At 47.3% G+C, this 15,140-nt stretch overlaps 1 long non-coding RNA gene across 1 annotated transcript; it reads right to left on the bottom strand.

Annotated features, from left to right (window-relative positions):
• Positions 1–4,362: 4,362 nt before the first annotated feature.
• On the bottom strand, positions 4,363–11,665 carry LOC138416920 (uncharacterized). The gene is made up of 3 exons (XR_011247898.1): positions 8,537–11,665; positions 7,764–7,894; positions 4,363–5,004 (listed from the first exon to the last, which is right to left on the bottom strand). It is a non-coding gene; the product is annotated as an uncharacterized lncRNA (long non-coding RNA).
• Positions 11,666–15,140: the final 3,475 nt, after the last annotated feature.

The raw sequence follows: 15,140 nt of genomic DNA, 5'->3' as shown, positions 1-15,140 counted from the left end.
ACTTCTGACCACGTGATCAAATAGGAAAGCTAAAATATGAAATCTGTTTCCCTCCCCCTCTCCAAAAAAAAAAAAGCGCACTTCTAGGTTAACGTTTTACTAAAGCTCTTCAAAGCAGAAGACCACTTGCAGTCATGTTCAAGTGTTAAACTCCAGTCAAGCCTGAGTGCCTGGTGCTCTGATTTCACCCTGATTCATCCAGGACAGGTCCTTAAATGACCCTCCCTACCCTACCCTGGTCTGCTCCCAACTGCCGGTCCCTTTGAGGGAGCAGTGCCTAATTCTAGAGAAAAAAAAAGTACCAAATATAACTACTGATGCTCAAAGGAAATAATACAAGTTTTGAATCACAAAATCCAGTTTTTATATTATGAAAACTCTTCCATTGTTCTGGTTAACAGCAGTTACTGTTTATTAGTCGGAGCTGATACTGAGCCAAGATGCGCCAGGATGACAAACCCCTGCTGCTGGGGGCACTGAAGCGACTGATAAGTAATGGATATCAAGGATTTTGAATGTCAGATTGTACTAGCAGACCCTTTTGTTGTATTTTCTTTCCCCTACAATGTTAAGTTGTTCAGCCGCTAAGTCATCCCCGACTCCTTGCCACCCCATGAACTGCAGCACGCCAAGCTTCCCTGTCCTTCACTACCTCCCAGAGTTTGCTCAGACTCATGTCCACTGAGTCACTGATGCCATCCAACCATCTCATCCTCTGTTGCCCCCTTCTCCTCTTGCCTTCAATCTTTCCCAGCATCAGGGCCTTTTCCAATGAGCTGGATCTTCGCATCAGGTGGCCCAACTATTGGAGCTTCAGCTTCAGCATCAGTCCTTCCAGTGAATATTCAGGGTTGATTTCCTTTAGGACGGACTGGTTTGATCCCCTTGCTGTCCAAGGGTCCATTACAATGTCATAACTGACTAAAAATAAATTGAATAAATAAACATATCAAAGGGAAAAAAACCAAAAACAAAGAAAAATACTTAGAATTGTTGTGTTTTCCCACCAGCTCTGCAACCCCTTTTCTCCGTGGGACTTTCACATTTAGACTAAAGGTTCCCAAGCCCTCTCTGCAAGGTCAAGAGAGGGGAGCCTGTTCTTTCTTGCTTCTGGGGTCACGGTGGAAGCTGAGACCCGCCGACGCGCCCTTGGCCACAGAGTCTGGGAGGCCCGGCCGCGTTCTCACCCCCGGCAGGAGCCAGGCTGGGCTCCCCTCGGCCCGACGGCTCAGGTTTCCGATGAACGGACTGCAGAAAGGCGAGAAGAGCCGCGAGCAGGTCCCGCAGAGCCGGGGTCCCCGCGCGGGAGGTCCCGGGGGCCGCTGCTGTGGAAAGAATGAGGCTTATTATGCGCGGAGGCGAGGGGGCGGCGAGGTGTCCAGTGGAGCAAACGGTTGAAACCCAAGTCGCGCGGATGCTGGCAGCGCGGCGCCTGCTGTGAGACAGTCAGATGAACCCTGATAAACCCCGGGCACTTTCCCCACCCCCGCCTGCTCCCCGCCTGGCCCGGAAACTTCAGCATCACACGGAGAGCAGAGGGCGGGGAGGGGTGGGCGAGGTGGGCTGCTGGGGGTCCAGGGAGGGGCCTTCTGGATTTCCAGAGGGGCAGCGAGAGGCTGACTGTGCTCAGGCCAGGCTGCTCAGCTTTGGCCTGATGACAAATGGGGTCTGCGGGGCGGATGGGGGTGGGGGGAGAGTGCATGGCCAAGAGGGACCCCGCTGGGCTCCCAGCAGGGGCTCAGTGAAGACGGAGGGAGAGCAGAGGGTCAGAGTCCAGAAGGGCTGCACTGGAACCACAGTGGGTGACCAGAGGCTGGAAGGGAGGCCAGTGAGAAGCCCGCCTAAGAAACACCCCAGGGTTCTCTTTCTAAGCCTGGAGATGGGGCGGCCTCCCTGATGGGTAAAACTGGTACTTGTGTGCTTGATCCCCAAATCTTCAGTATCTATGCGCAACAAGGTGACTGTACCTAATACCACTGAATTATACATTTAAAAATGGGCAAACGTAGAAGAACTACCAAGTTATCCAGAGATCCCACTTCTGGGTTTGTAGAGGTGAGTGGATAAAGAAAATATGGTACTTTCTCTCTCTGTCTCTCTCTCTCTCTCTCTCTCTCTCACACACACACACACACACACAGTATTATTCTTCTGTCCTGAACAAGAAGGAAATCTTGTATTTGCAACAACAACATGGTCAAACCTGGAGAGCTAAGTGAAATGAGCCAGGCAAAGAAAGACAAATACTGCATGGGATCATTTACATGTGGAATTGAAAAAAAAAAGCTTTCATAGAAACAGAAAGTAGAAAAGTGGTTGCCAGGGACAGGGGTGGCTGGGGGCCGGAGGCAGGGAATTGGGAAAGTTTGGTAAAGGTACAAATTTTCAGCTATAAGATGAATAAAGTCTGGGGATCCAATGTGTAAAATGGTGACTATAGTTGATAACATTGTATCATATTGAAATTTGCTGAAAAGTAAAATTTGTGCTAAAAAGTGATCAAAACAGAGACTTGAAGAGATATTAGTACTCTAAAGCATTATTTACAATTAGCCAGAGCTGGAAGCCACCCGAGTGTTCATTGATGGATAAATGGATGAGCAAAATGTGGCCCGCCCATTTCCTAGAATAAGATTCAGCCTTTGAAAAGGACATCCCAACACTGGCTGCAACTCGGATGAACCTTGAGGGCCTTAGTGAAAGTGAAAGTGAAGTGGCTCAGTCGTGTCCGACTCTTTGTGACCCCATGAACTGTAGCCCGCCAGGCTCCTCTGTCCATGGGATTCTCCAGGCAAGAATACTGGAGTGGGTTACCATTTCCTTCTCCAGGGGATCTTCCCAACCCAGGGATCGAACCCAGGTCTCCCGCATTGGAGGCAGATGCTTTAACCTCTGAGCCACCTAGGCCAAGTGAAATAAAACAGCCAGAAGACAAATACTATAGAGTCCACCTATATGAAAATAAAATCATATGAAGAGAAAGTAGCTTGGTGGTTACCAGGGTCTGGGAAAGGGGAAGAGGGGAAGGAGACTGCTGTTTAATCGTCCAGAGTGTCCTAATGCGTACAGAAAGCCCTGGAGATAGGCACCACAACAATGTACATGCATTCAACGCTGCAGAACTACGCACTTAAGTGTGATTAAGGTGGCCAGTTGCATGTCGTGTGTTTTTTAATAGGCTAGGCTTAGAGCAATTTTAGGTTCACAGCCAAGTGGAGAGAAGGTTCAGGGATTCCCCACAGACTTGCTACCGCCTGTACCATCGCCTCCCCCACAATCAGCGCCCCCACCAGCGTGGGACACTTGTTACAACCGCTGACCCCTCACCAATATATCGTCACCCAAAGTGCTGTGTGGTTTTTGCTGCAATTAAAAAAAAAAAAACATGAGCGCAACATTGATAGAAAAACCTGACAAATTGCCCAATGAGAGAACTATAGACAAAACATTTGTGGACACAGATGTAAAACTTTTCAGTAACGTTGGCTGAGAGACTTTAACTACTTTAAAAGGATAACATATAAATTAATGGTAAATGTTATGTTCTCTGTACTTTACCACAATTTAAAAAAAAAAAAAAAACAGCCTTGAGTGGGTTACTTTCCAACCTGAAGAACAAAACCCTGTGGGGAGGGGAGGCCTGTTGGGCATCAAGGCCAGGCCACGACTGTGGGAAGTCCCATGGGCGCCAGGACGCACTGGATCCCAATCAGCGGCACAGCCGGCTGGGGACGGGATGAGGCCCGGGGGCTCACAGGCTCCTAGATATCCGTGACTCGGGGTTTAGCTCGGCCAATCACTGGCGAATACCTGCAGGTGAAAGGGTAGCCCAGGTCCCTCAGGACAGGGGCCTTGGGTACCAACAAGAGAGTTGGGTACCAACGAAAAGATTCTTGAGAAGAAGGAAGCAAAGAGAAAAAGCACAAATGGAATACAGAGCCCAAAATATGTTAGTTTTAATTATCAAAATCAATGCCTTGCTTCTCTGTAGGGTGGGATAGGGTTAACTGATCCCTCTCTCTTCCCACCTTTCTTCCTTCCTTCTTCTGTCTCCTCTTCTCCTCCTGCTATTCACCACATGCATCCTTTATATCTGCTCCCATGTTTCTTCATGTCACAAAAGTGTTTATACATTAGCCATACAGCATATATATAAATTCAATATATACACACAGATATTTAATTTCTTATCTGAAGACATGCTCAGGTTGACACACTCCAGGGATCATGTGACTGATCACAGGATGGACTGTGTTGATGCAAGGCCGGCGCTGTGTCGATCACCTCCTTTTCCCATCTACACACCCAGGACACCTACTGGCCTCTCTCACGGCAAGAAGATAAATCCTAAAGACAGAAACCTTTTTAAAATGACCAGAATTTATTGTAATTCAAAGTAATCAAAATGGACCACTGTTCATACCATTGCTTCAACAATTTTACATCATTTTTTTTTTTCAGAGAAAGAGGAAGGTACTAGGTTGAGGTGGGTTTGTGAGATGAGTACTAGAACACTCCAAAATTACTTCTGAAATTATTGCAAGGGACATCCCTGGTGGTCCAGTGGTTAAGATCTGAGCTTCCAATGCAGAGGGCACAAGTTTGGTTCCTAGTCAAGGAACTAAGATCCTACATGCTGCATGATATGGCTTATAAACAAACTAAAATAAATGCAAATATATTCAGCTTTCTAGTCTTTTATTAAAGCTGCCAACTGTCGAGAAGGACTTTGCTTCGCTTGTGGGTAGCTGGCAATAGATAATGCGTGTAAAAGTGCTTTGTTCTTCGGGAGACATTGCATTAACCTCCTCACTGGAAGAGCGTTGAAAGGAACATTCCATAAAACAAGTTCTCCAAGAGGCGGAGTGGGATGGGAGAGAGATTTGAGAGGACATGGTGCAAAATGCCCCTCTGTGCTCCCGTTGGCCTTCGGGCTGGAAGTCCTCCATTTTCAATCACAAACAAGGCACAGCTATTATCTGATTGCAAAATAATACACATTCACTGTTGAAAAAAAAAAGAGAGAGAGAGAGAGAACACCTTGGAAAATAAGACCACAAAGGATCCATTTCTTTTTGATTCTAAAAATCTTTTGGGGGTCCTTTAAGGGGAAAATGCTTTCAAAAGAGATTTTTCCCCAGGAGTTTATCTAGAAGGAATGAAACACCTCTTCTGACAGTTTAGGTACTCCATGCCAGTAAAAAACAGAAAGTGTATTCTCTAAAGTAAGATTTGGGCTCTTTAGCCAAAATTGAGAAAAAGGATTGGGTCTCCATAGTCCTGTATTATTGGATTTTTTTGGTTGTGACAAAGTGTGGGAGGGATCCTGTCCCTCTCCTATGAATGTCTCTCTGACCCTCAAGAAAGACGAGGTGACAATTTGAGAAGAGCAATCAGCGAGCACCAAAAGACCTGATCCTTCAGGGCTGTAACTGACCACATGGCCTCAGGAAGATCCACAAAGATCCTCTAAAGTTTCCTCCTGTGTAAAATGGAGATCTTAGTGACTGCCTCCCAGTGGTTAGGAAGAGTCAAGGAGCTGATGCACAGAGAGAATCTGGGGCTGTAGGTGGCATATACTAAATATTCAAAAAGGATGGTTACATATCCAGTAAATAGCCAAGCACCTGGATTTTTCTACAAAGCAACCCCCTTGAAATTATGATGCTGAAGCTCCAATATTTTGGCCACCTGATGCAAAGCCCCAACTCATCGGAAAAGACCCTGATGCTGGGAAATATTGAGGGTGGGAGGACAAGGGGACGACAGAGGATGAGACGGTTAGAATATCATCACTGACTCAATAAACATGAATCTGAGCAAACTCTGGGAGACAGGGAAGGACATGGGAGCCTGGCATGCCGCAGTTCATGGGGTTGCAAAGAGTCAGACACGACTTAGCGACTGAATAATGACAACAAAGTTAGAATACCGGTTCTGAACTAGTTTTTCTAAATAAGGCAACAAAGACTTGGGTTTACCCAAGAAGTGGCCTTAGGATGGTTAGGACTTCTCTGTAGCTCAAATGGTAAAAAATCTGCCTGCAATTCAGGAGACCAGAGTTCAGTCTCTAGGTCGGGAAGATCCTCTGGTGAAGGGAATGGCAATCCACTCCAGTATTCTTGCCTGGAGAATCCCATGGACAGAGGAGCCTGGTGGGCTACAGTTCATGGGGTCGCAAAGAGTTGGGCACAACTGAGCGACTAACACACACGTAAGGAGTGGCCAGCTCTCTCCTAAGTGTTTACTTGGCTTCTGATGCCATGAGCCTGCCTGGTTGCCGTGAGACTCTCGGGTTTGGCAGGGTGTGCGGGAAATCTCATCATGTCTCTGTCTTTCTGCTCTGCTGGGAGTGAAAAGTGGGCAGTGTCCTGGACTTATGGCAGAGAGTTCGAAGGTACCTCTCTAAGGATGCGCATGAATAGTGCACTCCTGCCCTGAATTGTAGGGCAGACACTTTATCCCCACACATTGTTCAAGAGGCGGCTCCTGCCAGCGGGAGAACACAAGACTGCAGTAACAGGCCTGAGCTGACCCTTTGTCTCCTAATCGGCGGCTGAAACCAATCCCGTCTGACGCTGTAATTGACAAGAGTGGAATGGATAGGACCCCTGCCACCTGTGCTGAACTTGCCCCTGACCTCACCCTTTCTATCGTGTAAGCAACGACACTGAGCCCCTATCTCGGTTTTGTTCTTATGGTGGTGGTGATTTAGTCGCTGAGTCGTGTCTGATTCTTTTGAGACCCCCATGGACTGTAGCCTGCCAGGCTCCCCTGTCCATGAGATTTCCCAGGTAAGAATATTGGAGTGGGATTCTTTACCCCTGAGCCACCAGGGAAGCCTCTGTTCTTATAGTTGTAATGCCTCCATGAAACCCCTGCTTATTTCTCATATGCAGCCCTGAGACTTCCTGATTTTGTTGTATGGTGTCTTTGTCAGCTCTGGCCATCATTACAAACTACAGTAGACAAAGAGGCTTAACCAGCAGGCACTTATTTCTCTCAGTTCTGGAGGCTGGGACTCCCAGATGGAGATGCTGGCCGATTTGGACCCTAGTGAACACCCACTTCCTGGCTTGCAGACTGCCGCCTCCTTGCTATGTCTTCATATGAAGGAAAGAGAGCGAGAGAGAGCTCTCTAGGGCATTAATCCAATTAAATCAAGTCTCCAGCCTCATGACATTAAATCCTTCTTTACTTCAAAGGCTGGAGGCGAGGGCTTCAGCATTGGAAATCTGTGCAGACACAATTCAGTCCATTGCATTTCGTTATTACTTAGTCTCTACATTCCTAGATCCATGCCATTCATGGAAAAGGTAACCAGACAACATTCTAGGCAACTAACCATGGGAAGAAAGTCTTCAGGAAAGAATGAGGAAGCTTGGGTTCCTGTCTTGTGCACCAAAACTAGAAAACCTTTAGGCAGGTCTTAGACACAGGGTCCACTAGATTTCCTTAATCTTGGATGGAGACCACTAGTGCAGCAATTAATGTTTTAAGAGTTCTTCAAGCTGGCAACACTATTAAGGTTTGACCCTGTTTGTTAAGAGGGATGCGTACATGCTCAGTCATATCTGACTCTTTACAACCCCATGGACTGTAGCCCGCCAGTCTCCTTTGTCCATGGAACTTCCCAGGCAAGAATATTGGAGTGGGTTGCCATTTCCTACTCCAGGGATCTTCCCAACCCAGGGATCAAACCCACATCTTTTTCGTCTCTTGCATTGGACTGTAGCACTGAGTCACCTGGGGGTGGAATGTACCTTATGAAGTGGTCAGAACTCTAAGCAAACCTTGGTCAAGAGCCATCAAGCTGACCTGGCTTTTCCCGCAGAGCTGTGAACTTAGCTTGGGCAGCTGCTGAACACTGGGGACCCACTTGTGCTTCTCCTCACTATTAGGAAACATAAAGGAAAACCATTATTAGCATATGGTTGACAATTATACGGGCTTCCCTGGTAGCTCAGATGGTAAAGAGTCAGCCTGGTATGCAGGAGACCCTGGTTTGATTCCTGGGTTGGGAAGATCCCCTGGAGGAGGGCATAGCAACCCACTCCAGTGTTCTTGCCTGGAGAATCCCCATGGACAAGGGAGCCCGGCAGGCTACAGTTCATGGGGTCGCAAAGAGTTGAACATGAGTGAGCACATAAACACAATTATATAGGGCAAAGGGAGGAGGGATACTGTGGGGACAGTTGATTGAAATCAACTCTCAATTTTTCAAGGCAGTGGAGATCACAGAGCTAAGTCATGAATCTGTAAAATCCTCCCAGCCTCAAGGGGACTCTGCTGAGGTTTATTTTCTGCCCAATAAGTGTTTAGCCAAAGCTGCTTTAAGATGCAAGCAGAGGGCCAGGTTCTGTTCCCCTGGAGGACCAGAGAAATGGCTCAGGTGTGAGAGGCAGGTTGGATAACTGTTATCAGTGCTTGAAGAGCCTAGAGTCGGCCAGACCAAAACCTGACCCTGGCCCCTGACCTCGCCACTCCTGTGAACAGCACCCCACAGGACTGCCAGGAATGTCCCCCGAATTCTTACCTTGGTCCAGCCCAGGAAGAGTAGAACCAGGCTGGTGGCCACCTGCTCAAACACCACGGTCAGCAAGCCTGGCTCGGAGAGAGTCACCTGAAGGACAGGATGAGCCCAACGGGAGCCACTAATACCCACACAGGGGACATCCGTGGGAATCACACTGGGCAGGCTGTTCAGCGAAACTTTTGGTGAGTCCTAAGGCGATGGCACCCTACTCCAGTACTCTTGCCTGGAAAATCCCATGGATGGAGGAGCCTGGTGGGCTGCAGTCCATAGGGTCAAGAAGAGTCAGACATGACTGAGAGACTTCCCTTTCACTTTTCACTTTCATGCATTGGAGAAGGCAATGGCAACCCACTCCAGTGTTCTTGCCTGGAGAATCCCAGGGATGGGGGAGCCTGGTGGGCTGCAGTCCATGGGGTCTCGAAGAGTCGGACACGACTGAGCGACTTCACTTTCACTTTTCACTTTCATGCATTGGAGAAGGCAATGGCAACCCACTCCAGTGTTCTTGCCTGGGGAATCCCAGGGACAGGGGAGCCTGGTGGGCTGCTGTCTATGGGGTCGCACAGAGTCAGACACGACTGAAGCGACTTAGCAGCAGCAGCAGCAAGTTCGACTTTTTCTTTTTTAAATTGGAGTACAGTTGCTTTACAATGTTGTGTTAGTTTCTGCTGTTCAGTGAAGTGAATTAGCTACTGATATATGTGTACATATATTCCCTATATCTGCCCTCTCTTTTGGGTGTCCTTCCCATGGAGATCGCCACAAAGTGTTGAGGAGAGTTCCCTGTACTATACCGCATGTTCTCATTAGTTATCTGTTTTCTGCATAGTGTCTGTAGCGTCATATCCCTTTGCCTTTTCATAGTGTTTATGGCGTTCGCAAGGCAAGAATACTGAAATGGTTTGCCAATCCCTTCTCCAGTGGACCACATTTTGTCAAAAGACTGAAGGCTGAAGAATTGATGCTTTTGAACTGTGGTGCTGGAGAAGACTCTTGAGAGTCCCTTGGACTGCAAGGAGATCCAACCAGTCCATCCTAAAGGAGATCAGTCCTGGGTGTTCATTGGAAGGACTGATGCTGAAGCTGAAGCTCTAATACTTTGGTCACCTGATGCGAAGAGCTGACTCACTGGACAAGACCCTGATGCTGGGAAAGATTGAAGGCAGGAGGAGAAGGGGATGACAGAGGATGAGATGGCTGGATGGCATCACTGAGTCAATGGACACGAGTTTGGGTGGACTCCAGGAGTTGGTGATGGACAGGGAGGCCTGGCGTGCTGCGGTTCATGGGGTCGCGAAGAGTCGGACACGACTGAGCGACTGAACGACATCCAGTATGTGTCAGTCCCAGTCTCCCAGTTCGTCCCACCCTCCCCTGTTGCTGTCCATTTGTTTGCTCTCCGTGCCTCTATTTCTGCTTTGCAGATAGGTTCATCTATACCATTTTTTTAGTTTCCATATGTATGCGTTGATATACGAATTTGTTTCTGTCTTCCTGACTTCCTTCATTCTGCATGACAGTGTCTGAGTCCATCCACGTCTCTGCAGGTGCCCGAGCCACCACTGCTTCTGAGCTTTGGAAATGTAAGGGCCGCTGGCACCTGGTGTCCAGCACCGATGCTCCCCTTCTACAGTCAGCAGACCATAGCGCAGCAGGAGCAATACCTTCCCACTGACCCAGAGAGTCAGGAGGCCCAAACCGCCGTGACATCGCGTCTATTTTCCCAAATGCGCTGGGTTGCTGGGATTACTTTCTGTTCCCCTCGATGTTAGAATACTACAACAGGGCGATACACCGGGGACCTCCTTCTCACCATTGCTGTTGCAGGTCCCCAGAATCTGAGGCACGTGGCTTCCTAGTAGCTGCCACAGCTCTGCACACACCCGTCTGTTTCCTGCGGAACTGAGTCCCGCATGACATCGGGTTTTGTTCTCATGGAGTACACGGCACAGTGACTGGTACACGGGAGGTGATTAATACACATGGATTGCGTGAAAGAACACAGAGGGACTGTGGGTAAGACTGACTTTAAATCTCATCATTTTCCTTTCCATCACTGTGTTTCTCTACTAGTGGAAAGAAGCCAGAGCCTGCATGCTTTTGCTTTTTCTTGGCTCCTTTCTTTCCCCCTGCCTCCAGTTTCCCTCCGCATCATCTTCCAATCTGATCTGCACATAATCATGAATGCATTCTACCATCATTTCCCAGACGGACACATGCCACCATTCTTTTAGGTCTTATACACATAAAGCAATAATGCAGTGCTGAAGGGTGAGAAAGTTATTCCCCATCCAATTCTCTTCCAATCTTTTTGATTCTGACAATGAAAAAGAGAAGGAACTAGATCACATTACTCTGCCATTAACACCTCTGAGATATCCATGTTAACAAAGAAATCACAGGCAACCATCACAAGGAAAACCAACAGCAGGCAATAATATCCTTCTATAACTGAAAAAGTTCTGTTGACAAACGCAGAAGACTAATCTGTTTTCAATATTGATGTTTTTCGCAAAGTAAGTCCATAAAGTTTTCTGAGTCAACTTAAGGGAAAACATTAAGTAAATCATTGTAAAGACAGTACCAGTTTATGGCAAGGAAAACAGGACAGTGGTATATGGTATGAGCATGACTTAAGTTTGGAAACCAGATAACCAGGTATCTCATCCTTCCTCTTGCTGCCTTTCTGCACATCCGCTCCTGGTGTGCCTTTCAGGGATTGCTCAGCCATTTCAGAAAAGGTTAGGATACCAGTGGGAAGGTCTACGCAGAGGTAGGCCTCACTCAGATGAATGGTTTCCCCATCAATACATGATTTCTGCCCAGCATCTTGTATCCATGAGGCCAGCCCGTGGACCACAGTGAAAAATTCAACCCCTCTTTAGTTTTCCCTGGGGCTCGCTCATTTTGCAGCAAAACGTGTGAGCCAGGCTCAGCTTTGTAGAATCTCATTCATCAGAATCACTTTAAGGCTAACAAGCTGGCCCCTCTGCCCGGGCCCCATGTGGGCAGATCAGATGTCCAGGGGCTGGTGATGCCGGCGAGATCGACGGAGGAACATGTGGTGACTAAAGGTCTCAGGAAAGAACCAGGGGTTTCCATTATCCTTGGCTTTCGGGGTAATGCAATCTGAAAATCAATTCTCATTAAAAACAAGTGATACTAAGACCTCTGACAGGTTACATCTTAAGTGATAATTAAAAGCATATTTCCTGACGCTTAGCTGCGATGAAATGCATCCCTATTTATGTCACAGAGGGGGTCTCAGGCTAAGGCCCTGTGGACAGTCACTCACTGCCCCAGGAAGCCTCACAGTTCCTGGAGTGTCATTCATTATTTTAATCTGATTTTCTTTGCTTAAGTGAAATGGAATCTGGCACTGGAACTTTCTCTCCAGTTTCACCAACGATCCTTAAAAAGCAATTGAGATCGTGCTAAACCAAGGAAGGAAGACTTATTTTGCACAAATAAAGTCTTTAGTGCAATGAGTAGATGGACTTTATGAATTACCAACAGCACTCTGCTAAGCTTTATTCTTGTTGTTCAGTTGCTAAGTCAAGACTGACTCTTTGCAACCCCATGAACTGCAGCACACCAGGCTTTCCTGTCCTTCACCATCTCCCAGAGCTTGCTCAAACTCGTGTCCATTGAGTCGGTGATGCCATCCAACCATCTCATTTTCTCTCGCCCCCTTCTCCTCTTGCCTTCAGCTTTTCCCAGCATCAGGGTCTTTTCCAAAGGGCTGGCTCTTCTCATCAGATGGTCAAAGTATTGGAGCTTCAGCTTCAGCATCAGGCCTTCCAGTGAATATTCAGAGTTGATTTCCTTTAAGCTTTATAAACCTTCCTCAGTTAATAAAAGGCGACATGGCGACTGAAATGCAAAACTCTTTATTTGTGGGATCTCAGCATCGAAGACCCTGAAGTGAGCAGTGGTGTGACAGGGGGCTCAGACTTTCAGACAAGTAGGAGAATATTTACTGCTGATAATAGTTACTGACTTGGCCCTTTTGGTATCAAGATACTGAGTTTTATCTCAAAAACTTGTGAAAAATGGGAATGTTTACAATCTATTTCTTCTGAACTGGATTTGCAGGTTATCAAAACATATCGTGAAGCCACAGGAATAAGCCACCATGTCAAAAGAACAAAAATATGTCCATCATATGTGGCTGCAAAGCAAGGGACTTCCTGGCAGTCCCATGGTTAAGACTTTGCCTTCCGATGCAGGAGGTGCAGGTTTGTTCCCTGGTCAGGGATCTATAAGATCACATGTGCCTCACAGCCAAAAAACCGAAACATACAGCAAAAGCAGTATGGCAACAAATTCACTAAAGACTTTAGAAAAGGGTCCACATTAACAAAGTGTCTTAAACAGAACCACAGTGAGAGACTATCTCACACCTATTGGAATGGCTATTATCAAAACAACCACCACCACCACCACAAAAAGCAAGTGTTGGCAGGGGTGTGGGGATTTGGAACCTTCACACACAGTGGGAATGCAGGATGGTATAGCCTCTACGGAAAACAGTATGGAGGCTCCTCAAAAACAGCCTGAGAAGGGGGTGCCTGTCCCTGGTGGCTCAGATGGTAAAGAATCCACAGGCAATGCGGGAGACCTGGGTTTGATCCCTGGGTCGGGAAGATCCCCTGGAGGAGGGCATGGCAACCCACTCCAGTATTCTGGCCTGGAGAATCCCACGGACAGAGGAGCCTGGCACCCTGCAGTCCATGAGGTCACAAAGAGTAGGACAGGACTGAGCGACTAAGCGCAGCCAGTGACAGCCGCGGTGGAAGTGGCCGCAGGGTGACCTGTCTTCACAGACGCCCCTTGATCTGCTGAGTCACCAGCAGGAGGACCCCTCTCAGCCCAAGCCCATGTTGTTTCTGGTTTTGAGCAAACGCACTTAGTGAGTTTTGTTGCCTGGAGACTTGCTACTCCGATAAAACTGGTGATTTAAGTAAGATCTGAGCCCACATGCAGATTCCAAGCTGCCTCACCATGCTCCAGTTACTACAGGAGGAATCCTCTTTTCAGTGACATAGACAAGCCCCAGATGGCGGTGTTTTGCCATTGCCAAGAAATAGAAAGCTCTCCTTAAACTTGAGTTTGGATTACATTCCCTTATACCTCCCTGTGTAAAATAGATAGCTAGTGGGACAGCTGGGTGCCCTGTGATGACCCAGAGAGGTGGGATGGGGTGGGTGGGGGGGAGGCTCAAGCCGCAGGGGATATACGTGTACAGATAGCTGATTCCTGTTGCTGTACAGCAGACGTTAACACGACACTGTAAAGCAATTATCCTCCAATTAAGCAAATAGAAATGGTAATAAAATTAAAGAACAAACTATGTACCTGAAATCCTTTTTGTTCTTTTGTAGAAAAGCCTAAACCTTTGAGCTGCGGAAGTTAGCCGTTGCCTGCCCTCTAGCCATCAACTCCCTGCCTGCTTCTCATTTCTTCTTTTCTCACCCTGCTCTCTGCAGCTGCCTGGATCTCCTGGACACGCAAACCCTGCACCTGAGACACTCAGCCCTCCCCACAAAGAAAAGGAAAGAAGGGAGAGAGTCAATGCATTCAATACCTTCCGTTCAACCCCGTGTCTTTCTCCATGATCTTCCCCTTTCGATCCTGAGCCTGTGCTTCTGTACAAGCCTGGCTTGAGCAGGACTTAAACTTTCACACACAAAACTCAGCATAGCAATCCCCAAGGGCCCTTGAGCCCCTTCCAGCCTGACTAGCATCATGCAGGGAAAATCGTCCAAATCGGCTTGCCCAGAAAGCAGGAAGGCTGTGTTATGGAAACACTGCCTGGTGTCATGGCAACGGAATGGACAGCATCCTCCACGCCTGCCTCCGTGGCCGGCAGGATGTGTATCTAAGATAGGAGGGCAGAGGACCAGCCATATTCAGAATCAATCTTATTTTAGGGAGGAATTAAGTCTCCATATCCTTTGGATGATGAATGACTGCAACCTCAAGGGCCATATCTATAGAGATAATCATGGGCCATAAAGAAAAAATACTTGATTCAGTTCAGCCTGCATCTGAATATAATATACAGTTTTATCCTTACACAAGGAGAACTTATGTCAGACTTTCATCCTGTTCTTTCTATATGATCTTATTGAGTGCTCACCACCAGCTACCCACGCATAGACTATTTGCACAGGGTCATAGGACACGCCATGTGGGTCTCTCCCAAGAGAGCAACTGTCTCAGCACTCAGGTGTTATCCTCAAAAGTGAAGTTCAATCTTTGCTTTAAAAATATAGAAGGAGTGAAATGGTTGTCTAGCCTACTAGCATAAACAGTTTCTCACTGTTTAATCAATCACATAGCTGTTAATTGTCAACGAAAGGATGCAAAAAAAAAAATGTTATCCATGAATAGATAATTGGTATAAACTTGCATCATCTGTGAACCTAATGTGCTTCCAGGATGAATTTCCCAGCCACAAACTGGCATGTGCTTCAGGCAATACACAGACATTGTGGAATTAAACAAATGCTTGTCCCGATTAAACAAGCAACTGGGACAGTGAAATGGCACAAAAGCAACGCAGTATATTCCAAGCCAGAAAGAGCTGGATTGTGGACGA

This window comes from Ovis canadensis, chromosome 13 (genome assembly GCF_042477335.2).
Source record: "Ovis canadensis isolate MfBH-ARS-UI-01 breed Bighorn chromosome 13, ARS-UI_OviCan_v2, whole genome shotgun sequence".
NCBI lineage: Eukaryota > Metazoa > Chordata > Mammalia > Artiodactyla > Bovidae > Ovis > Ovis canadensis.
The sequence above is the reverse complement of the archived record's forward strand: the minus strand, read 5'-3'. Positions and strand labels throughout refer to the sequence as shown.